The sequence below is a fragment of the Neomonachus schauinslandi genome, chromosome 13, assembly GCF_002201575.2.
Source record: "Neomonachus schauinslandi chromosome 13, ASM220157v2, whole genome shotgun sequence".
Lineage (NCBI taxonomy): Eukaryota > Metazoa > Chordata > Mammalia > Carnivora > Phocidae > Neomonachus > Neomonachus schauinslandi.
In genome coordinates this window covers 29296117-29321025 of record NC_058415.1, presented here as the reverse complement: position 1 = coordinate 29321025, position 24909 = coordinate 29296117, and positions in this window count along the sequence as shown.

Here is a 24909-nt window from a genome sequence, read left to right as displayed (position 1 = left end):
CGGGAAAAGCACGCTTTAGGCAAAATATCAAAAGAAGAACAATGCCACCAGGACCCAATTGTGTTCCTCTGTCCCTTGATTCTACTTCCTCTGAGCTGCTTTACTTCTCAATGGCAGTAGCAAGATGGGGGCACCGACTCCAGATATTACATCTTCGTAATTCAATTCCAACACAAAAGCAAGAGTTTTTCTTCCAGAATTTGTAGCAAAATGTCTCTCATGCTTCATCAATGCCACATGCATTATGTGCCCATGCGTGAACTCTGGCCAAAGGAAGGCAGCGCTCTGATGGGCTTTGGCCAAGTAACATGCTCCAACTCTGAGCCAGGACTGGGACCTGCCCAAAGTCCTGGGCTGATGGTGAATGAGTAAATAACGTGCAAATTGAAGACGGAAGTTGAGTTACAGTTATCCAAAGAAGGATAAACAGAGGCAGGAAGCCAAAATTTCACATCAAAATGAAATTCCCCTTTCCCAAGAAGGGCAGGTGTCATAGAGGGTATCTTCATGGATTTACCTCATGAAGTCCATGAGGTAAGTTGTTGGGGTTTTTGTGGGTTTTTTTGCTTTTGCTTTTTGGGTTTTTTTTTTTCCATGAGGTAAGTTTTAAAATACAGTTCTGGGGGCGCCTGGGTCGCTTAGATGGTTAAACGTCTGCCTTCGGCTCAGGTCATGATCTCCAGGTCCTGGGATTGAGCCCTGTGTCAGGCTCCCTGTCTGCTTCTCCCTCTCCCTCTGCCTCTCTCCCCTGCTCATGCTCTCTCTCTCTCTGTCTCAAATGAATAAGTTAAAAAAATAAAAAAATAAAACAGTTCTGTTTCAACTGATAAAACATTGAAAAAGTAGTGATACGAGGTAGAGTGTTGCGACGTGTTGGACAGCCGGCATTCTGGGGAGATGATTTGTAGCATCTACTGATTTCCATGGTGTAAACATTCCCACCATGGCCCATTTCAAGCTACCAACATGGTGCCATAGACCATAGGTTTGGGAAGAGATGTGTGTAGTCAGCCCTCATGAGCTGGTATAAACCAGTACAAGCTGGCTCCAGCACACCACCAACAATGAGTAATGTTCATAAGAATTTTTGTAAAGTTTATGCCACCAAAGTGATAGCAAAATCCCTCAAAACTTACCAAACTAAGACAGACATGAAGGTTGGGGTGGGGTTGGGTAGGGGGGCAATTACAAAAGATATCTTTGTCACTTTGTCAAAAATATACATATTTTTAGCTACTTTTGATGGAAAGCATGGAGATCCATCATTTAGTTGGTGTTGTAGCCACATTAAAATAGCCTTCCTAACTCGAAATAAAATGTTGGAGAAAAACAGCAATTATGTGGCCACAATCCCCTCTGTCCCCATGAACTGCTGCACAGTCAAGCATTTCTGCACACCATGTCCCCCGAAATGTCACTTACTCCTCAGGGTGGTCTCCTAGGCTCAAAATTTTCTGGCCACAGAAGACACATCTGTTTGTTGATATTTTTCTAGACTGCTAATTACATGAACCCTATGATTTTCCACTCTGGTGAATGAACAAAAACAAGGTTTACAGTTAACACTGCAACTCAGAACACTGGTGACTTGTTATGAACGAGGAAACAACCACAATGGCTAAGACTAAGGTAAAGCTCTCACTAAGAAAAAACATCTTAAAGGTTTAGGCTTGTTCTTTGCAGGCAGCTACTCAGCACACCGAGTGGAAATGGTATGACATGTCCACGGGTGTATTTTGGGAATAAGAATAAATTCCTCTTTCACGTTTTTCTGGAAAACCAACTTTCCATGGTTGACGTGTGTCCAGATCTCCCTTACTAGCGCTGGGGTAGGACTGACCTCTGAAAAAAAGCACCTTCCCTCAGATTACTTTTCCTCTTCCATCCTGTCGGGACCTGCTTTGGGGACACCTGAGTCATAAATACAAATCAGGCAGGAGTGATTGGCAGAAGGGATGTATAATTGGGGGGAAAAAAAGACTTCTCAAGATTTCTTCTTTCCCCCTTCTTTCAACAAAGTTGCATACAGTCTGGGGTGTTGTCCAAATGTAATAAAATAACACAGTTCCAAGTATGTACCTTTGTATTTCAAATCCCAGAGCACCAAGATACTAGAAAATCACCCAATTCTTCCCAAATGTCTAAGGGGTCACAAAATTTGCAGTAGTTGAAGTGCAGATTTACCAAAAAAAAATTATTTAATGTGTATCAAAATGCCATCTCGGGGAAGAACTTGAATTGAAATCATTTTCACTTACTAAAGGCAGGATAGTAACACGCTTCTCAGTGAGTCAAATGGCTTCATATAACCATCCTGGATCTCCCAAAGAATTCAGAGTCAATCTCTAAAAGTAGTACTATTAATAATAATAATAATATAGCTAACATTTATTTCAGGCTTCTTTTGTGCCAGACACCAAGCTATGCTTTTTACAAATATACTTCAAAGGGTGGTTGAAGTATGTTTGCCCCCACAACAGCCCATGAGGTAGGTTCTATTATCCTCATTGCATAGATTAGGAAACTGAGGCTTAAAATATTCAGTGGTGAGATGAAGGGTCACAAAATTAGTACAGACAGAGCCAAAGATTAAAAAGAGTTCTTAATCATACTGGATTTCCAAATCAATTAGACAAAAACCTACACAGCACATAAAAGAGAAAGAATGAGGGAAAGATATTTGAAGGCAATACAGCTATAAACATGCAGACAAATTCAACTTTGGATTAGAATGATAATAATTAACATTTGCATGGCATGTTATAATTTGCAAAACATTTCCACATACATTTGATCTTCACAGCAATTCTGAAAAACAGAAAGAGAAATCTGTGATTTTCATTTTGCAGAGGTAAAGGTGAAGACTCAGGAAATAACTTATGACTACAGATTATTGCTCTGCTCCCCTAGGCCAGCAGAAAAGTTCCTCAGTTCATTTTCAAATCTAAGATAGCCATGACACCAAAATCCAATAAAGGTGGACAAATACTATGGACTAATTTCACTCATGAATATAAATTCTAAACAAAATATTTTCAAATTAGTATAAACACAGCAGTTCTATATAAAATATTTGCAAATAGAATCCAGGATTATATAAAATAATTACAGTTGACCCTTGAACGATGTGGGGCTTAGAGGTGCCAACCTCCCACTCAGTTGATAATCTACTGATAATTTTGGATTCCCCAAAAACTTAACTGCTAATAGCCTACTATTGACTGAAAGCCTTACTGATAATATAAACAAAACATAGTCTGTATGTTATATGTACTACAGACTGCATTCTTACATAAAGTAAGCTAGAGAAAAGAAAGTGTTAAGAAAATTGTAAGGAAGAGAACATACATTTACAGTACTACATCATATTCATTTTTAAAAAAATCCATGTCCATGTGGACCCGTGCAATTTAAGCCGGTGTTGTTCAAGGGTCACTGTATATACCATGACTCCCTTGCTATATGCCATTCTAGGATGGCTCAACATAAGAGATGCTCTCAACATAACATATTATACAAAGAAATTGGAGTAGGAAAAGTGTATTACAATGTCAGCCTCCTAAAGAGATATTTGATAAAACTCAGTAGACGTTTCTAATAAGTTAGGGAGGAAAACCATGATGCTTCTACTCAATGCTTAGCACTACATCTTATAATACACAGCAAGTTCAAGTATTTGGTAAATTAAGAACACATGCTTTAAAACAAGAAGAAATGAGATGTTTAGGCCCATTATCAATTGAATATGAAGGAGCGAATACACTTTATATCTGACACACATCCATAATTTATCTGTACGGAAAGCCTGCAAACAAAGCCACTAAAATAACTGGCAGCAACCTTGCTCAGCCCTTCCCAGCACAACCACCTGTCTCTAGGAAGGTCTGGGGATACAGCCAGCTCCATCACTAAGCAGCTCATGGTTGGATCAGGCCAAAGTCTAATAGCCATGATCAGTGGGTGCTCCCTGCTATTTCATGGGTTGATGAAGCCCTAATCCGCTCATGGGGAGATGACTTGGGGGCCTCTTTTATTGAAGGGCATGCCAGCAGCCTCCACAGTCCCGAGTCTCTAAAGTATAAGGCTGCAGGCAATAGAGAGAATGGCAATCACAACCTTCCTTCTCTCTGATGGGGAGTGGTAACAGCCCCAGCCAGATCATGCTTCACCCAGGTATGGGACAAGCACAAGCACTCCCCCACCATCATGATCTCAACTGTGTAACAGAGCAATGAGCCATCCCCAGCAGTCAATGCACAGAGCCAGTTTTGAAAACAGTGGTGCCCATCCACACACAGATGTGGCTACTGGGTTCACATGAGTTAGAGAGCAAGGTTTGTGCACAGATACTTTGCAATGAAGCTGCAGGCGGAACCCATCACTCTGCCATCCTTCTTAGGGGTGCAGAAAGTGGACAGAGTGATGGGTCTTGAGCGGTCTTGAGCCAAAGCCCACACTCTTTTTTGGAACCTCATTAGCTCATCAGAGTGCTGAAGGAATGGGAAGAGCAATTAGTGTAAAATAAGCACGATTTTCTCACCTCTTCTCCTTCCCCAAGTCACAGAAGGAATACAGTGACCCAGAAAGTTCTACCTGACCTGCAATTTTTATTTCAAAATGCTGAACAAGAAAACCGTTCATTTCCTCTGAGTCCCCCAGAAAGGGAACTGATTATTAGCAGCTGCCTAATTGTTATACTAATGAGCAAACCTTAACAAAAGTAAATTATTTTTTAAACACAGGGCTTTTCAAAAATTAAAACTAAACAAAGCATTAGCCTCATAGTTAGAAAATATTATTTCTTTGGACTCCAGCTAAAATACAAGCCTTACATTGCCTTATGCTTTATTTGTTTATAATCATTTTATATGGAAACACCAGTGTTCTTTAGCACGTTTTGAGAATTTTGTACCTGATCCATGTAGCAACCTGCCTGTACCACTTGACGTGTTTTATTTCATTAATTCTTGTGTATTCCCAGATATGTAGTTAGCTGGGTCAAAACCACAGAGGCCATTTTAAAATGCATGACCCAAGTGGTTTTGCTTAGCAATATGATAAATCTAAAAAGGCAATACTGCCAGTTAGACTAAAATAGATACCTAAAAATGAATCCTTAAACTCCTATGTGCTTTTAGTTAACCGATTTAATTAAAAATATGCTTATGTGTTTAAAAAAAGCAAAATCTTTCTTCTTAATTTTGCAAGTTGGATATTCTAACTAAGTAAATATTCTAAGAACTACTGGTCAATTAATTATAGTCCAATATGGAGTGATATCATTCTACTTTTCTCAGTTACAAAACAAATTAATTTACCGTAAATATTTCCACTGGCTAATTTTCTCCCTAGGAGATTTGATACATAGGAAATATGCTCTTGTATTTATTTAAACATTATCTCAAAAAATTATCTCAAAGACACAAAATTTCAATAGAATTCCATTCCTTTGTAGGGGATCAGCATCTATGCTAGAGGGGAAGCAGTGTTTGTTGTGGAACTTGAAATCCCAGCTAATGTAAAAGATTAATACTAATTAGTTGAGTCTGTTCTTGGTTCGTCTTCTTCAAACCAGTAAAGTTCCTCCTGTACAGACACCATTCACCTGCACATTTACATAATATTAAATATTTACAGAGTTAAAAGCAAGACGAGTTCAGACAAACAATAGAAAGACAAGGATATAACCAAGTGGAATAAATCCAGTTAAGTGTTCCCATCAATTCTCATGAATTTGAGAGCAGAATGGTCTAGTTTTGGATGCATCCATGGTAGAAAATAAGCCAAAGTTCCATGGATAAAAACAATATTATAAAAATGCAAGAGCCCATGTGTGAAAAGTCTGATACCTAGTGAGAGACTTTGCATTTGATTTTAATACACTGGGAAGTTACAAGCCATCTGAGAAAAAAAAAGATTATGATCACCATACACATAATAAGCTTTCAATATGGTCTATTCCCATCCAAATATCCTGTGAGTTATACACAAGTAGGCAGTTAATAAAGATCAGCACTCATTCATACTTTTTAAAAAATATTGTATTTATTTATTAGAGAGAGAGAGAGCATAAGCAGGGGGAGAGGCAGAGGGAGAGGAAAAAGCAGACACCCCACTGAGTAGGGAGCCTAACACATGACACATGGGGCTCGATCCCAAGACCCCAGGATCATGACCTGAGCTGAAGGCAGATGCTTAACCGACTGAGCTACCCAGGCACCCCCACTCATTCATACTTTTAACCAATATTTCGACACCTCCTATTACACAAACTCTGGCAGGCTCTGGGAAGATAGAGAGAATATCTGGATAAATAGGTAGTCTTGGATAAGGGATGCATGGAGGGTAAACTAATAATCACCACACAACATAATTTACTATCCAATGAGAAAGGAGAGTATGAAAGAGACAATAGTTAACTGTCTGGGAAGAAGAGATGGTATCCTAGAAGAAATAAACTGAGTTGCACAAGGATGAGGATGCATTAAAGGGGGAAGTAAAAAATGATCATCCTGGGGTCATTCCTTGAGCAAATAGTAGAGGTATCTTAATGGCCACAAGAAATGAGGAACTCTGTCTTTAACTTCTGGTTGAGCAAATGCAGTGCTGAGAAATGGTGGAGACAAATAGATTTATAGACATGAGAGAAGAGTGATGGCTTGGGATTTGGATGACAGGGCTATGGACTGCGGGGTCAGACAATACAAGTCCAGACAAAGTTGAGGTCGACAGTCTTCTTTGGCTTTCAGTAAAACACATGACCATTGTGACACATTAATTGCATTGGTGGTTTTAGTTTGGTGAGGACACAGAGCCCCTCCCCAGCCCTCATTCGCTCTGTCCCCTTTGGTATCAATAAAATAGTGGGGATTGATATCCCACATGTAGATCTTTGTAATGACTTTATAAACTATAAAAAAGAAGAAATGAGAGACTTCACCCAATATCCAGAACAAAATGAAATCTCTTTTAAAACTATAAAATCTTCATAAATTTGGTTTTGAAATTTTGCCTTCATCTTACAAGCTTTTGTCAGATTGCAAAAATGCCATAATATGACCCAATAATTGCACTTCTACTGGAGTGTTCAGTGTTTATGGCAACATAATTTGTGATGACAAAACATTCAAAACAGCCAATATATAGGACAAATGAGAAATGTTCAAATAAATTGTGACTAACCATCTGATCAAAAAAGTATGCTGTCATTTAAAAATCATCTTATTTTTAATGATATGAGAAAGTGTCCATAATGTGAAAAAGAATTAAAGTTTACATGCTATATATCTCCTTTGGTCCCACTTTTGTAATATCAAAAGAAAAAACAATTGGAAAAAAATTGCCCTGGGGTCAACAGTGATTCTTTGTAATCAATGCAATCAAAGGTGAATCTTATTCTTTTCTTTCTACTTTTCATTATTTTCTAATATTTCTGCAATTAACACCTATTCACTTGATAATCAGAGAATTACTTTACATTTTTAATTAACTGGATAACAATGAAGGAAAACATAGATGCTCAAAACTCTACTTGCAAAAGATGTTCTGGAATTGTAGAGACAAAAGCTCATTTTCTGTACTTCTGTAGTCTTCATACCAGGTTTTGACAATACTATTGATTAGGGCATGGTATGTGCTATTAGGGAAAGACTCTCCTGTTGACTCATATGCTAAGGAAACCCAGCATATCTTTGGTTGACAATGATGTTGATAAAGCAGGGATAGATGACTGTCCAGCTAACGTCCCTAGAGTCATAGGGGAATCATTACACTCCGACCAAGCAATGTGAATTCCATGTACAAACTGAACTTAAATGCTTTAAATTGTTCCAATTTAATGAATTAAAAATCATCTTGCAAAACTCTGAGGTGCCCTCAGACCACCTAAAGGTCCTTAACTACAATAGCAAAACTGCTTCAGTGGCCATTTTGGAAGGCCACAAAGGCATTCTAAGACTAATTTGACAAAGAAAGCCTTGACTATGGGTCTAAAGACCAATGAAGTGCCACAGAAGGAATTATCTCTAAGTTGGGAATTGTTCAAGAAAGGGAATTAGAAAAATGAGGATATTATATTGCAAAGAGGGAGAAGAGGAGGAAGAGAGAAAGAGAAAAGATTACGGATTATTCAAAATAGTGATTACTTTGCATGGTGAAAAAAACAATCAACATAGAGGAAAAATTAGAGTCAGACCCAGAAATGGAAATGGCAGAAACAGACACCAAGGGTGGGTAATCTAGATTGCTAGATGTTAAGTATGACCAAGGAGTGGAATTATTTTCAAAAATCTAAAAAAAAAAAAAAAAAGAATAAAAGTCTACGCATTCAATTTCATTCATTAGCCTTTAAAATTCTCTGTCCAAAATAAAATTTATGGCACTGGCCAACTTTTAATGGTGTTCTGTAAGCCAAGCATGATCAAAGTTGGCTTTCTCCTGGTAGCTGGAAGCCAAGACCAGGTTCAGAGAACGACACAAAAGCTGAAAGCCTCCAGGCAGAAGAGGTGACCCCAGCTCTCTCTCTGAGAGGAGGTCAGACATCTGGCAGCCACAGCTGGCCCCGAGCTAAGCAGCAGAGAACAGCAGAGCCATGTGCAGATGGTTACGGACGAACCTCCCAAGAAGAAGGGCAGCGAAACAGGGCAGAGATGAGTATCTGGACAGACTGGTTTACAACTCGGAGAAAGACCTGAGGTGGCTGCAGCAGCTCCCAAAGAGGGAAAGGCCACAGCCTTCAAGTGGAAAAGCGCTCCTCTACCCTAAGAAATCTCATTTAGGACCTAAAATCTGACTCAACTGGTGGTCTTGTTTAAACAAAACATGTATTTGTCTTCCTCCACACACTTTTTCATGGCTTTTTTTTTTTTTTCAAATACCAAATAAGGACAATAAAAAGCATTTGAATCTATTTAAAGTATTTTCACAATGTTTTAAGTCATGCTTTTCAGTAAGTTTACTGTCATTGTAGATAATGCTCCCGGGTCCTTCCCCTCCCTTCCAAGGCAGTTGGCCGCCTCAGACTTCCGCACTCACCCGCACCAGCCCGGAAACCCGTGGTCTCCGTTTCCGGTGCTGGGCTCTGGGGAGGTCTAAACGTCGCTGCCGTAGTAGTGTTGCTCCAGGACTCCACCAGGGCCTACCGTCCACTGATCTGCCTTCACCGTCCCTTACTCATGCCTCTTTAGAGGCTAGAATCGGATCTGTCGTTATGCCCTCCCCCTTGAATCCTTCCTGGCCCCTCTTGCCCCTGCTTCACCTTATATACTCACCGGGTGCAGCGGACGCGGTGGGGTGCTACCCTTCCGAATGGAGAGCCTAGTTCCCGCAGCTGGCTGAAGACTTACAGCTCACCAGCTCTCTGGGAACGGCTTTTGGCAGAAGGGAGTTGTCCCGTCCAAACCCCCCACCCGCTCCCACCCCTCCACTCTCCAAGAGCAGCCTGCATCCGTGACAGAGGTGCAGAAGCCCGGCCCCCTCACCTTGGTCCCCGGCAACTCTGAACAGCTCTCCCAGCTCCACAGTCTGGTGGGACTGACCGAGGCCTTGGCTGCTACTGCGTCACACTTCAACTTTACCCTCTGTCCCATCCTGCTTCCTCACTCCTTTGCTAGAGGATTCCTCAGTAAACCTTCTGCTCGAAAATGTCCTCTCAGAGTCTCCTTCCAAAGAACCCCTAATACCTAGCAAAACCCCAACTCTGCCTTATCAGTCAGGATTCCAGAAACACAAGGTGCCCTCAAGCCCAAGAGAGTTCAGTGAAAGGTCCGTTTACAAAGTCCTGAGCAAGGTTGAATGGAACAAGGAGTGTTGGTGAAATGGGCAAGAAATAGTATTGCGGGTTGATCTAGAAGAAGGAAAAGGATATTCTTTAGTTCTTTAACTATTGATTCTTAGTTTAAGTCAATCCTATTAAATATGAGCATTCATGACAACAAGGCTTTACTTTGTTTCCATTGCAGTTGTATGAAAATCAATTAAATCCAAGAATGTTTACTGAACACCTACTATGTATATAATATACTAGGCACAGCACACCACCAAAATAACCAATTATTAGCAGAAGGATTCAGACATTCAGCAAATTGGCCACATGATGCTCATTGATTTGAAAATTAAATTTACAGAATCAATACATTCTTCTGGAATCTGGTAAACAAAGCCATAAAAATATAATTGGCACACCATTCTCCATTAGATTAAGATTATGGGCATTAATCACAAGGATAAAATTGTCTTTCTTTAATCCACCAGCAAATGTGAATATACCAGATATCCTATAGAAGAGAAAACTACCTCTCCCCACTGCCTTCACCTCTCATTAAATCTGCCTTTTGTTATATTATACTGTTTTGCTATATTCAACACTTTACTTCTTGATTTATAAATAAATCTCCCCACTATATTCATGTTAAAAATTGGGAGCTTGGTTTTAGAATTCAATGGTGGTGACTTTTAATGAGGACTTTATAGTTGCATAGAGGCTATAGTATTTATTAACAACCACTTGAGTGATTTGGCAACATCAATACATCAATTTCATTAAAGATATCAATGCAGTGTCTAACTAATGGGTATGTCCATTTTCATAAATTTGTTTTCTCAATGTCACCATTTCACTGCTGGAGGATGCTTATTATATGTTCATTATTCAATTAAATAGAATTTCTTGAGTGTCTGCCATGTCCAAGACTGTGGGACACTGTGGGATGTCAACGAACTGGAAACTATAATGGGGCAATGACACAGACACTTAAATATTGAATGAGAGTGACAGATGCTACACTTCAGACTATGCTGAAACCCACTGGATACCGCTTGCTTGTCAAAGGTAACTCATTGGAAAACACAGAGATGACCACATTTTTCTTATATTCCTTACTCGATTTCAGGAGAGAGAATTTGAAATCTGTGCCCTGGAGTCAACATTTTAGGAGAAACTTGCCAATCTTTGTTAATTGCAAAATAAACAGATCTTCCCAACAGAAATAGGGCCTGCATTGGCATTTTCTGTTCCTATTCTGGGCATGCACATTCACTTTAGCTTCCATGCTAAGTTTAAAGAGGAGAGAGAAATTTGAAGTGAGGTTTGAAGACAAAAGTGATGTGGCAGTTCATTAAATATGCATATGTCATGCTAAAGCAAGTCTCCATAAATGTCATCGGATTGAAATCTGACCACAATGGAATTAAATTAAAAATAAATAATATGATGCTTTTAACAAGGATTTCTAGAAAACATCCAAGTATTTAAAGATTAATTACACATTTCTAAATACCACATAGGTTTTTTTTTCAAAAAGAGAAAAGTCATTATAGAACCAGAAAATATTCATGCTGAATGATAAAAAAGGCAACATGTCAAAATTTGTAGATGCAGCAAAAACAGTCCTGAGAGAGAAATGTGTTCTTTTAAATGCCGTTATTAGAGGGGAGCCTGGGTGGCTCAGTTGGTTGGGTGTCCAACTCTTGATTTCGTCTCTGGGTCTATGGGATCGGCCCCATGTTGGGCTCCACACTCAGCATGGAGTCTGCTTATCCATCTCACTCTGCTCCTCCCCCCCACATTCGCTCTCTCTCAAATAAATAAATAATTTTAAAAAAAATAAATGCCTATATTAGAAAAGAAAAAAGTTTAAAATAAGTGATTTAAGCATTCACCTTAAGAAGCTAGAAGAGGAAGAGCAAAGTAAACCCAAAGTAGAAGAAAGGAAAGAATATAGATAAAAACGGAAATCAAAAATACAGAAAACAAATAATACAGAGAATCAACAAAGCCAGATGTTGGTTTGTAGAAAGCCTTCTTTAAAAAAAAATTCGGGGCGCCTGGGTGGCTCAGTCGTTAGGCGTCTGCCTTCGGCTCGGGTCATCATCCCGGGGTCCTGGGATCGAGCCCCGTGACAGGCCCCCTGCTCCGCGGGAAGCCTGCTTCTCCCTCTCCCACTCCCCCTGCTTGTGTTCCCTCTCTTGCTGTGTCTCTCTGTGTCAAATAAATAAATAAAATCTTTAAAAAACAATAAAAAAATTAAAAATAATTCTTCAACACACATATAGCATATGTCCACTCTAATGCTATGTTCAGGGGGAGAAATTGCTTCAGAAAAATTAGCCATTAATACTTATTCCATTAAAAAAAACAGGAAAAAATTATATGTATGCATGCAATAAACAGTTTGGCTTCAGATGTCTAGTCAAATAGAGTAGCCCACAGAAAAAGACCTAAACCACACTTTAAATTGAAACACATACACCTACATACATACCATGTGTGGGAATTTGCTCAAAATATTGCTATTTTTATTAGGAAAAAAACTATAAGATCCAAGGTTGCTTTTAAAAATGGAGGATTAGGGCGCCTGGGTGGCTCAGTTGGTTAATCATCTGCCTTCAGCTCAGGTCATGATCCCGGGGTCCTGGGATCAGCGTGCATCTGGCTCTCCGGCTTTCCGCTCAGCGGGCGGCCTGCTTCTCCCCCTCCCTCTGCCTGCCACTCCCCCTGCTGTCAAATAAATAAATAAAATCTTTTCAAAAATAAAAATAAAAAATAAAAGTAAATAAAAATGGAGGATTATTTCATTTCTATATTTTTTCATGTCAGATAAATAAATAAAATCTTTCCAAAAATAAAAATAAAAAATAAAAGTAAATAAAAATGGAGGATTATTTCATTTCTATATTTCTTCATCTCGTCTATGAAATAGAGCGGTTTGAAATCATTTGCAGCTACAGTGGGGACACCCTCCTCTAGTTTTCATGCTGCATTGTTTTTTAGTATAAAACTCTCTGCATAACTAAAAAAAAGCTTCCCAGCCTCCATTAATGCCACACTTGTCATAAATAATGCACAAAATATATAATTTTTAAAAGCTATAATGTTTAAGCTCCTTAGAATTCATCTTGATGAATTACTGCCTATATTCATTACAGGGAACAGGAGATCTTGGGACACCCGGGAGCTTTCCAAAAATCCAGCCTCACTGCGGGCGAGTGGCAATTCCTCAGCAACGTGGGAGGTGATTGCCATCACAGTGACTGGTGGGCGCCCTGGGCAGGCAAAGCCTCCTGGACAGTGGGCAGAAAGACCAAGAAGGGGAGGATGGGAGTGCCAGGAAGGCCAGCCATGGTGTTGATGAACTAAGAAACAGCAGGTCTCTCTGAAGACCAGGGCTTCCTTGTGCTCCTTCTGTCAGCTCAGAGGCACAGTGTTGATAAGAAAGGCCAGCAGAGAGAGAAAATGTTTACCCAGGGGCCAGAGGAATTCAGGAATGAGTTTCAGGGCAGAGGTAGGACTTGACATGGGCAGGAACATCCGGGTTCTGATGGTAACCCCAAATAAAGACCGAGAAGTGATTAGCTGGAAAGTTCTGTCGTGTTGCCAGGTTGCATGAGCTAGGAGAAATAGCAAGTTTACTTAAAGCGATGCACAATAAATTCCCGTTTATGTTTATTTATTCAATCAACAAATATTTATTGAAGGTCTTTCATGTGCCAGCTTCCACACTAGTCATGGAGATGATTAGGACAAGCTTTTGTAAAGTTTACATTCTCGTGGTGGAGGCGGACCGCAAAAAGAGAAAGCAGATTAAAGGGATACTTTCGGAACATAACATCACTCTAAGGGCCATAGAACTCTAAGGGACATGATGTGACGGGGCCTTGCACAGTGTGCACGGAATAGGGCGAGTTTAGATATGGGATCTGAGCAGGTCCCTGAGACAATGCAGTCACAGAGGACCCTATGTTCAAAAGGGGCCCTCTACTCAGAGATTAATACTCTGCTGTTGCCGTATTAAAATTCTTAGTAATTCTATCTTTGGCTTTGTCTTTGGTAGGGGTGTGTGACGGGCAACGGAGCAGATGCTGGAGGGTGGCTTGTCCAGGTCTGTGCCCAGCAAGGGCTGTGGCACCAGCGCAGGGAGGCGCAGCGTTGGGCGTGAGCCCCAGGAGCTGGTCTGCACTTGGCCTACAACCTTCTTCAGGCCCAAGGACGCACGACGTTAAATAGCAAATAAAAACCCCATGACAATCAAAGGAGAGACTGCAAGAAGAAAGGAACAAGCTCCTTTCTTGCTTTTAAAACCAGGGCACTCACATTTTCATTTTGCACTGAGCCCCACAAATTACATCCCTGGTCCCGCTCTGAGAAGGGGCATTTGCAGTAGAGGTGGAACCATACCAGGTGGGAGAGTTGCAAGTGCAAAGCCCTGAGGTGGTGTGTCCAGAGAACAGAAAGCTGACAATGGCAGGAAACTCTGATCACGGCAGATCCTGGAACGAGGGGCAAGGAGAGACAGAGCCAGGGGCAGGGGGAGGAGGTACATCAGGTAGTCAAGGAAGAGTTTTCAGCTCTGGAGGAAGGGGACAATGGCAGGGGAGGAGGACAGGGGAAGGATCTCAGGTGTAAAGACTCTGTCCACTTCACTTCCCGACTTTGACCGCAAAGCCCTGAAGGATCTCAAAACTTCTGAGATCTACCACCTTCATGGGAAGCTGGGAATTCCATTTTCTACCACCAAACTGGCCTTGAGTGAGGGGTTGCTCTGGTCTTTCCCATTTGTCACTCCATAACACACATGAAATGAAGCATCCCACCTCTGTGTCATAGCCTGCTCCCCCCAGATCTTCATTCCAGGCTCCCAGCCCTCTTTCCTTTTTCTAAAGGGCTACTCTCAACCTTTCCTTTTTTTTAAGGTTTTATTTATTTGAGAGAGAGAGATAGAGAGAAAGCACAAGTTGGGGGGCGGGGGGCAGAGGGAGAAGGAGAAGCAGACTCCCCCACTGAGCACGGAGCCCAATGTGAGGCTCCATCCCAGGACCTGGGATCATGACCTGAACCGAAGGCAGATGCTTAACCTTCTGACGCACCCAGGTGGCCCAGGGCTACTCTCAATTTTATTCTGGGCTTGCCTCCACCCAAGTTCTCTCTGCCATACCCAGACAACTCTGCTCCCCTCCTAGGACTCTGCATAAATGTCCCTTCGTCTTTGCACAAACCCCCCAACTGGCTTAGGTCTCTGCATTGTTGTTCCACTTTTTTTGTAGCAGTTGTACATTTCTTTGTGTGGTCATTTGATTAGTATCTGTCTCTCCAAATCGACTATGAGGTCCTTAAGGGCAGGGGACAGGTCCCTTTTGCCTACAGTGATGTTCTTAGCACCCCTCCCAGGAGAGGCACATGCAGGCTAGCAGGCATGAAGGTCTAGAGGAGCACGGGGAAGAGAAGAGTGAGCCCTGCCAGGGAGCTGCTACTTTGAGTTGGGCCTTCAGCAATGCAAAGAATGGAGTGAGGGAAGAAGTCTGCCTAAGTTTAGAATTTACTCCGCTATTAAAGCAGAGAGGAGGGAAGAAATGGACAGGAGAGGACCTTCCCTATTGCATGGAAGGCCCTAGAATTTGAGAGGTGGCCAGCAGAGCATCAGAGGCCTGCCAGCCTGGACAGTTGCTCATCCCTTCCCTCTTGCCTGCATCCCCCCCTCTCAGCCATTTCAGATCTCCTCAACAGGCTTTCTGGTACTGTCCCATTCACACGTAAAAAGCAGTAAGCCAAGTCTCTCCTTGGATCATTTGGGGTAAAAACCCAATACCCTGCACTGGTCAGAAAAAAAGATTCATTGGAAAAGAATCTTTAAGTATCATATCACTCTGATAAGAGTATAAATGAAGAAGAAAATAGTCCTGTGTAGTAGGCAGCCTCTAAGAGGACCCTCAGAACGCCCACCTCTGCAAAGCCACACCCTTGTGCAGTCCCCTCCCCTGGAGTGTTGGGCTAGACCCACTGAGTTGTTTCTAAAAAATAGAATATGACAGAAGTGATCAGGTGACTAGTCTGGGATTAGGTTATAAAAAGATTTTGCCTTCTGCCTTGTGGACCCTCTTTCTCATGGATTGCTTGTCCTGGGGAAACCAGCCGCCATGTCATGAGGCAGCAGTCCCATAGAAAGTCCCATAGAAAGGCAAGGGACTGAGGGCTGCCAGCAAACACCTGGGTGGGCTTAGGAGTGGGTGGCCCCCCACAGATGAGACCTCATCCCCAGCCAACAGCTTAACAGCGACCTCAGGAGAGATTTGAACCAGAGGCACCTAGCTAAGTTAAACTCAGATGACTGATCCACAAAAACTATGAGACAAGAAATGTTTGCGTGTTAAGCCATTAAATTTTGCAGTAATTTGTCACATAACACTAGATAACATACACTGATATGCATCATTTCCGAACTCTACCTGTGCTGAGGTTTCGTACTTGAGCACCAACGATATGCTAGACACACTGGCGCACGGCACAGTGTCGGCTGGAATTCCTGCACAGTGGGGCTTAATAAATAACAAAAGCGAAAGGAACGATCTTGCTGAGAAGTTTTTATAGTGCTGGTTATTTGAGCAACATTTAGAAATCCACAATCATTACCAATATCCCTTCCTTAAAAAGAAACTCATGAAAGAAAAAGGAATTTGGAAGTTTTGAATCCCTTCTTAAGAACATATTGAAGCATGTGTCCACAATATGTAATACTAAGTTGACTTGGCCAGTTCTTTCCCATCCCAAATTCACAAATTATGAATAATCCATTGCATGCATGCATGGCCTTTGAAGATCTTGCCTGTTCTCTCTCTCTCCCCTTCCTTCCCTCCTTCTTCCCCCTCCCCAACTTCCTTCCTTAATATTACAGGTAAAACATTAGTAGCCCTTTGTCCATTAAATAAAGTACCCCTAAATTAATGGCAGCCCCCAACCTACTTTTTTAACTTGGTCATCACTCCTAACCCATGCAGATAGAGTTTAAAACAAGAAAAATTATCCTAAATCATATGTGTAATTCAGTACTAATCCAGCTCTGCAATGTATTAAGTTCCTTAGAATCTTTTTCATACAGCTCACTCAGGGAATCCTGTTAAAATGTAGTTCTGTAGGTCTGGGAGGGCCTGAGCTTTTGCATTTCTAACAAGCTCTGGCCGAAGCCTATGCTGCTGGTCCCTGGCGCACGCTTCATGGAGCAAGGCCTCAGATGGAATCATTTCTTAATTCTGGGCCTGGGAATCTGCAACTGTAAGATGAAGGGTTGGGTCCACTGACCTAAATCCTATGAACTCATGATCTTCCCCTCAAGTCCATCCTTCATTCTCCTCCCTCATGATCCCCACCACTGTACTTGGCACCACCACCCGCCACCATTTTCCTACACAAATGTGCAACTCATCCTCTCTCAGGCTCTCCCTCCCAGCACACCACATCTCATCCACATGCCAGCCCTGTCGATTTTAGGCCCTGCATCCTTACATCTCCACCCACCTGTCTTCACCTCTACTTCAGCTTCCACTTGACCCAAGCCCAAGTGCCCTCTTACCCAAGCCAATGTCACCAACCCCCAGGATCTTTGAACAAGGTCATCTCTCTGCTTAAACTCTTCAATAATTCCTTAAGATGGCCTCAGTGAAGTTCTTTTAAAAACTCAAAGTCTTTTCAGCCTCAAAGGCCTCCACACAGGCAGTCCATTTGCCCTGAAAACACTGTTCCCCAAGCTTGTCACCCTGTGGATGAGGCTCCTCAGGCAGGCCTTGCTGGACCCTCAGAGTGGGTTAGGTATCTTCATTATGCAGTCTTTCAGCGGGCTGTATTTTCCTTCATAGCCTTTATTACAAATAATTAATTGAATCTCATGTGAGTGTCCAGTCTATGACTGGGCTGACATCCACGCTCACTCTGGATCACCAATCTACCCTGTGTCTAGTGCAGGAGTGGCACAACTGGGTCCGTGATCGAGATACTATGAATGAATAAATATTTCCCACCCACATTGAGAATTCCTGATAGATATCACTATATTACATCTATTAGGTTCTAATGGAAGCTAATGTCTTAGTTACTAAGATTTGATGTTGGCCTCCCAACATGGGGGTGTTAGACATGTTACCTTATAATTAATGCACAATTTCCTTGCTAGGAAGGCTGTGCATGCCGTGGCTAAGTGTGATAATAATTAGTGGATGGATGCAAAGGGCGTGTGGCTCGTATACCGAAGTTCCAAATAATTGACACAGGAATTCTAAATATTGACACGAACAACACATAGAGAACACGTGGTTTCCAGGCCTCCTCCTTTAGAACTTTAGTTCGCTTCTGCTTTCTTCTTTTAAACAGTGAATTGAAGAAGTAAATTCCTTGTCTATCAAAACCTGGACGAGTTGCAGACACAGACAAAATTCATGGCCGAGGGGTGTCTATCTGGGAGGTGTGAATAGAGGGCTGGGGAGCCCCATGTCCACAATACCATCCCTGAATTCCACCAGAAGAAATGAGTTTCTTTAGAATTTGGAGAGCCCTGTTAAAATATGAATACCCTTTGGATAGCTGAGCCATCCAAGGTTAGAGAAACAGTTTCTCCTCAAATCAAAATAGGTGCATTACCCTACCTAACTTTGACATAATTTGTATTTTAAACCAAATATAGAAATATTATAGAACAATACCAAAATTTGCATGAATCTTCAAATGAAAAGAGAGATTCAAGGAAATATTATAAGGAACACTCACGCAGTCCTGGGGTGTTAAGGACCCATCTTTGGCACACTTAAAAAGCACAGATGAAGAGTGTTCCCTAACCAAACTAGTCAGCCTATGGGGCTGGCAGAGGGTGGCATGAATTTGCATGGATAGTGTGTGGCAGGGACCGCTGTTATGTACTGTCTTTCTTTCAGAGTAATAAAGTCCCTCGTTTTAACCTTGATCCATCACTGGCCATGACGAATTCTGGATTTCCCAGCCTCCTTTGCAGCTAAGCATGCCCCTGTGACTAAATTCTGGCCAAGGGGAAGAAAGCAGTGAGGTAACGAGATGATTTCTGGAAACTTCCTTAGAAGACAACTGGCACGTGGCCAGTCTCTCTTTTCCCTCTGCCTTCCTTCTGGAGGACTGCAATTTCCTGACATGGCTGCAGCTGGAACAACCAGACACCACAATGCAACTCGGACACTGGATGAATCAGGGGAAAGGGACAGGACTTGCATGCAGGCCCTGGACAGTCGACCCCAGACTTTACAGAAAAGAGAAACAGAAGCTAACCCCTTGTTGAAGCTGGTGTTGTTGGGAGTTTCTATCCTTATAAATCTAAACCTGACTAACAGAAGAGGGAAGAAAAATTTAAAAGCAATTTATCACGCTTACCTGGGACACTTTTAGAAGGAAATGGCATTAAAACAATTAAAGTTATGTCATGTTGAACTATGTTTTAATTGACTAGTAAACTGAGCAGGGAGTCTGATGTGATGAGGGGCTCCATTCCAGGACCAAGAGATCATGACCTGAGCCAAAGGCAGATGCTTAACCAACTGAGCCACGATGGTGCTCCAAAACCTTCTTTATATTGATTATCGGAACACTGAGAAGTAACATAAGTAGAATTATTCTTGGCGCATATTCACTTGCTCTGATTAGTTTCTTAGCTAAGTCTCTCTTGAATGTCATGCCACTAGTATTTTTTTCCTGAAAAAATACAATTTCTTCAATTTGGTCTTGTTACCTTTTTATCTTTTTTATAAAACTGCCTGCAATTTTCTTCAAAGTCACTTTTTTTGGTTAATAAATCTTAAAGCATTTGCATCTTCTCAACAGTCATTTCAATAGAACATAATATTTTTAAAAAGATTTCATTTATTTATTTGAGAGAGAGAGTGAGTGAGAGAGAGAGAGAAGGAGCAGAGGGAGGGGCAGGGGGAGAGGAAGAGGCAGGCTCCATGCTGAGCAGGGAGCCCGATGTGGGGCTTGATCCCAGGACCCTGGGATCATGACCTGAGCCAAAGCAGATGCCTAACCGACTGAGCCACCCAGGCACCCTTAGACCATAAGATTTCTTATTGAGAAAAAATTTTCTGTACAGGTACAGAGGTATATAAATTCTGCTACCTAGAGAATATTCTGTTCTAATTTCTGTAATGGAAGTATGTAAGTATTTCCACTCAAACTTTTATAGTTTCTGTCTTTTTTACCTCCACTCAAAATAAAATTTTACTGATTTCCATTTTCCAAAGGACAGGAGCAATTGGAGAGCTAGCGGAGTGAATTCCCCTGTTGCACAAGGGAACACAAAAGAAACTTCCTCTGGAAGCACATCTTAATCCATAACTCCTACGTTGAAAGAATAAACCACTTAAGGTTGTCAGGGTTCTTTAACCGATAAGCTTTCATCCATGAGACCAGGTTGACCTAACTGACTTCCTGTTTTTATATCACATGGACCACCTATCAATTGCCATAAATAATGCACAGGCGGGTAATTCTAAACTACAAATTGGCCCACATCATGCCTGTGCCTCAAGTTTTTTAGTCACTGTGCTGCAGTGCCTATAGAAGAAAATATTAAAGCTCCTTGGGCTGGCTCTTGGTTTGTCAGAGCCCCCGCTTCAACCTCTTCCCTCTTCAAACGACTGCTCCTCTCTCACACAGCCGTGCTTTCTGTACTCTCTCTGTTTCCAAATGCCCATTAGGCTACCTCCTCCCTGACCTTCAAGATTCAGGCCGTGCCTTATTTCATCTTAAAAACAGCTTCCAACACCTCTTGCCCATTTCCAACCCCTCCCCAGTCGCTCTCTGTGCCCCCACTGGCTTGTTGTGCCTCTGTTCATGGACCACAGCACACAGACTGTCATGCCTATCACCCCTGGACCAGGACCTTCTTGAGGGCTGACTCCCAGGACTGTTTCCCTAGAACCAAACACAGAGTCTAGCCCAAGGCCAGAGACATTCGTGAAGGGTCTAGTGGATGAAAGAATCTTAATCATGACTCTTAGCTGGCTTTGGGTGTATTAAAGCTCAAAAAAAAATGGAATTTATTCATTACAAGAAATCACCTCTCATGTAACTTCAGGATCAATTTTCATTCAATGCCTGAAGTTGTATCTGCTGACATAGTTCTTAGTCTACACTACGGTTTTATAAATAGTCTCCAGGTCTCTAATCTCTCAATTCGTATTGTCCAGCAATACAGGGATCCCACACCCAAACACTTTCTTTTCTCATGCCTCCGAATGTGTCTGGAATAGAGTGACGTGGGAAGCAGGGGTGAGGGATGGTTTCTTCCCTTTCCAGCAGACCTTTCTGAGCTTCTGTGTGTTGTTGAAATGAGAGATACTGAGAGATGAGACCACAAACCAAAAGTTACACCCTTTGGTCTGAAAGGTTTGGACAGACACTAGTGTTTCTGGAAGACAAAGAGAATCCACAAACATGAGAATGTGGGAATTGATGCTTGCACACAATGGAAGGCACGTTCTAAAAGTGCATTTGCAGACCATGGTGTTAAACCATTGAAAGCTCACCATACCAGACACAGGGCTTTGACTAGAGGGAAGGGGCTAGAGCACACTCAGAAGAAGCCAAGCAGATTCATACTTCCACTGATGAGCAAAACAAAACATAAAAACAAAACTCCAATAGTCATTTTCCCTATACATCACATGCTGGTAGAATTCCCACCTCTTAAGAGGAAACCTCTGTGACCACATAAGAAAAAAACGTTTTTAATTTCATTCCAGTTTTTAAACGAGTCCAAACTAAAACAAAGTTTTTATGACTCTCTCAGTCTGCCATGCGGATTTCCGCCTCTGACAAATGCCAGGAATCCTTGTGGCTACTTTAGATGTTCAAACCATTTTTTAAGAGTAAGAGAGTGCCATGTCGGAAACCCGGCTCCAGAAAGGTAGCTGAGGCCACCACTTTGGACACCGGCCAGAAGAAGACTTTTGGCAACGAAGTGGGCAGTTTTAGGAATTTCACAATTGTTTAAACTCTCCTGTGCAGTTTAAGGAAAGTATTTTTCAGTGGCAAGGAGGTGCCATAGAGCTGCAAATACAGATGGAAGTATTCTCCAGATCATTGAATTATGCTGAAAATGAAAACTAAAACCCAATAAAATGCTGCCATTATCCACCAGAGGCTTCGGAAGGAGCCAATTCTATTCTCAGGGTTATTGGGCCATTGGATAAGAGGAAGAAAAAAAATTGAACATAAATTTTGAAAAACACAAACATTAACTTCCAATTTAATTGGCCTCAGACTTTTGGTGGGAGGAAAATGTGTCTCCTGCACATCAGACACAATTGTCTTTAAACTAATTAGTGACTGGATATTGAGAAAATTCTCTCCTCTGGATCTGTGTGAGTCAAGGATTGAATACTGCTAGAATGAATTTGGTTGAAGATATAAGGAGGCAGGAATAGAAGTGAGGTCATATGGTTAGCTGCCGGCTAGATGGAAGAAACACTTGCCAGTGATGGAGGCCATTCAGCTATCCAGACAGCCCCTGGAAGGCTACTACAGTGTCTGAAACATACACACACTCGCATACACGCATGCACATACATACAATAACGTTTCACTGGGTTGAAAGTAAGGCAGATTTTTAAAAATGCATGTACAATCTGGTGAAAGCCAAATAAGGTCTACACCTGAGTTAATCGTACTGTATCACTGTCAATTTCCTGGGTTTGATAATGTACTATGTTTATGTAAGATATAATCACTAAGGGAAGTACAGGAACTCACTATACTATTTTTTGCAACTTCCTGTGAGTTTGAAACTATTTCAAAATAAAAATTTTTATATATATATATGTATTTATATATATATATATATATATATATATATATATATATACATATATATATATAATGAGGTGTAAGATACGTTCTTGACATGCCACACATTGTAGATGACAGTTGCCATAACCTGGGCCCCGGGTAGAGGAGGACCGCCCCACTGACTTATTGACCAGCCTAGCACCATTACGTGAGTGAGAACTAAACTTCCATATTGTTGCCATTATATGTTTGGGTATCTTTGTTAGCATAGCCTAGGCTATGCAAATTAATATGGTACTCCTCCTTCTCCCACTAGTCTGTGATGGAGCTCCATCTATCAGAGTTCTTTTTTTTTTTTTTAAGATTTTATTTATTTATTTGACAGAGAGAGATACAGTGAGAGAGGGAACACAAGCATGGGGAGTGGGAGAGGGAGAGGGAGAAGCAGGCTTCCTGTGGAGCAGGGAGCCTGATGCAGGGCTTGATCCCAGAACCCTGGGATCATGACCCAAGGCAAAGGCAGATGCTTAACGACTGAGCCACCCAGGCGCCCCATCAGAGTTCTAAAAGAAGAAAAGGAAGAAAGCCAAACTTTCAAATGAGCTAAGCTTGTAAAAAAAAAACACTGAAAGCAATTTAAAAGTCTACCTTTAGTTATGTTCAAACAGCAAGTGCTGGGTAGGCAGAACTTTAGCTAGAGAAACTCCAATTCAAAAGCTGTGTTCTAGGTAGAGACTGGAAGACCCCTTTGAGCAGGATAGGATCACATGGTCATGACTGTCTTGGCCATTCAAATATATGGAGTCCAAGCCCCCTTTGCCTTGGGAGTGAGTGTCTCGGGGCCTTTGTGGCCTGCCTCCTCTCTTGTAGTTTGCAGAGCTGAAACTCTAGTAAACTTGGACTGGAGACCAGGACAAGGAACTCAATTCCCACCTTCTTGGATTTGGCTTGTTTTGTCTGATGTCTGAAAGAAAAGCACAAAGTGCCTAAAAAAAGAACTCATCATAGGGAAGAGAATGTGGCTGGAGACTTAGGCTCACACCAGAGTCTAGGTGACCTTGAAGAGAGGACTCTTTCTAGAGTGTACCTCAGCTCAGATGGACCTTCTGATCTGGCTATGCTGGTATTCGCAGACTACTTTGGACAGTGCATTGGCTTATGAGGATGAATCCAAAGACTCTAGCCTTGGAAGACCAAGAAGGGAGCACAATACTTGAGGAGCCAGGATTGTCCATCCCAGAGGCACCGAACTAGCAGAAGCACCATCCCAGCAGTACATAAAGGCAACAAACCAGTGTAGAAACAGGTGGAGCTTGTTGGTAAATAAGATTCTCCAACAGTGTCTACACCAAACAAAATAACGCCCTTTACCTGTGTAAAACCCTGGGACAGGAAGATGGGTTGGGCAGGTGTTCCAGAGGAACTGTGCCTTGCTAATTTAATATGCATTTGACTCTGAAAAATAGCCATGACCATTTTTTGCACTTCCAACCTGTAGGATGGATCATATCAACTTCACTTGAAAAACATAAAGAAGAGATAGATCTGTTGTGGAAACCTATATTGTAATGTTGATGGATGGCAAAAAGCCAGTATGGAGTTTGCATTCTCTTTCAAAGACATTACTTTGGGGGCTAAAAAAAAAAAGCACAATGCATATTGGTTAGAGAGGATTGGACCTTGATATATAGAGAGTGTAAGAAAATAATGAGTGCTCTAAAATGAAATCTGATCTCCCAATCTGGACAAACCATACCTGAGGCTAATGGTAGAATCAACCCTTAGCAGTGACCTTGGAGAATAATGGAGACCAGGAGAGGGACCAAAAGGCAAGAAATAGGAAAATGCTATTTCAATTTCTAGAAAAAGAAAAAGGCATATTCTGAATACCATATGATTTCAATCTCAGGCAAGTAACATGAATAGATTATTTTAAGACCAGTGTGATTGCTATGAGCTTTGATAGGCTCACTGAGAACAAGCCATTTTAGATTAACCTCATTTCCTTTTTTGGAATGGTTGTTAGACTAGTAGCTCAGAGAAATGTGGTTGATGCAGAAAATGCTGATATCAGAAAAACATTTGACAAAATCCTGATAAAATGTGGGCAACGTGGGTGAATGAGGATAGAGATGGGTGGGTTGATGTATGACTGAATCAATTAATTCATTCGGTTCATTAGTGATGTGTCACAGGATTCAGACCTGGGAATTGCCTTGTTCAACATTTTTTAATGATGTGGAAATAAAACCCATATTTTTTAATGATGTGAATGAAAAAATAAACTACATATTTATTAAAATTTCAGATGATGGGTAGACTATCAGTGTCCAAAATTACCT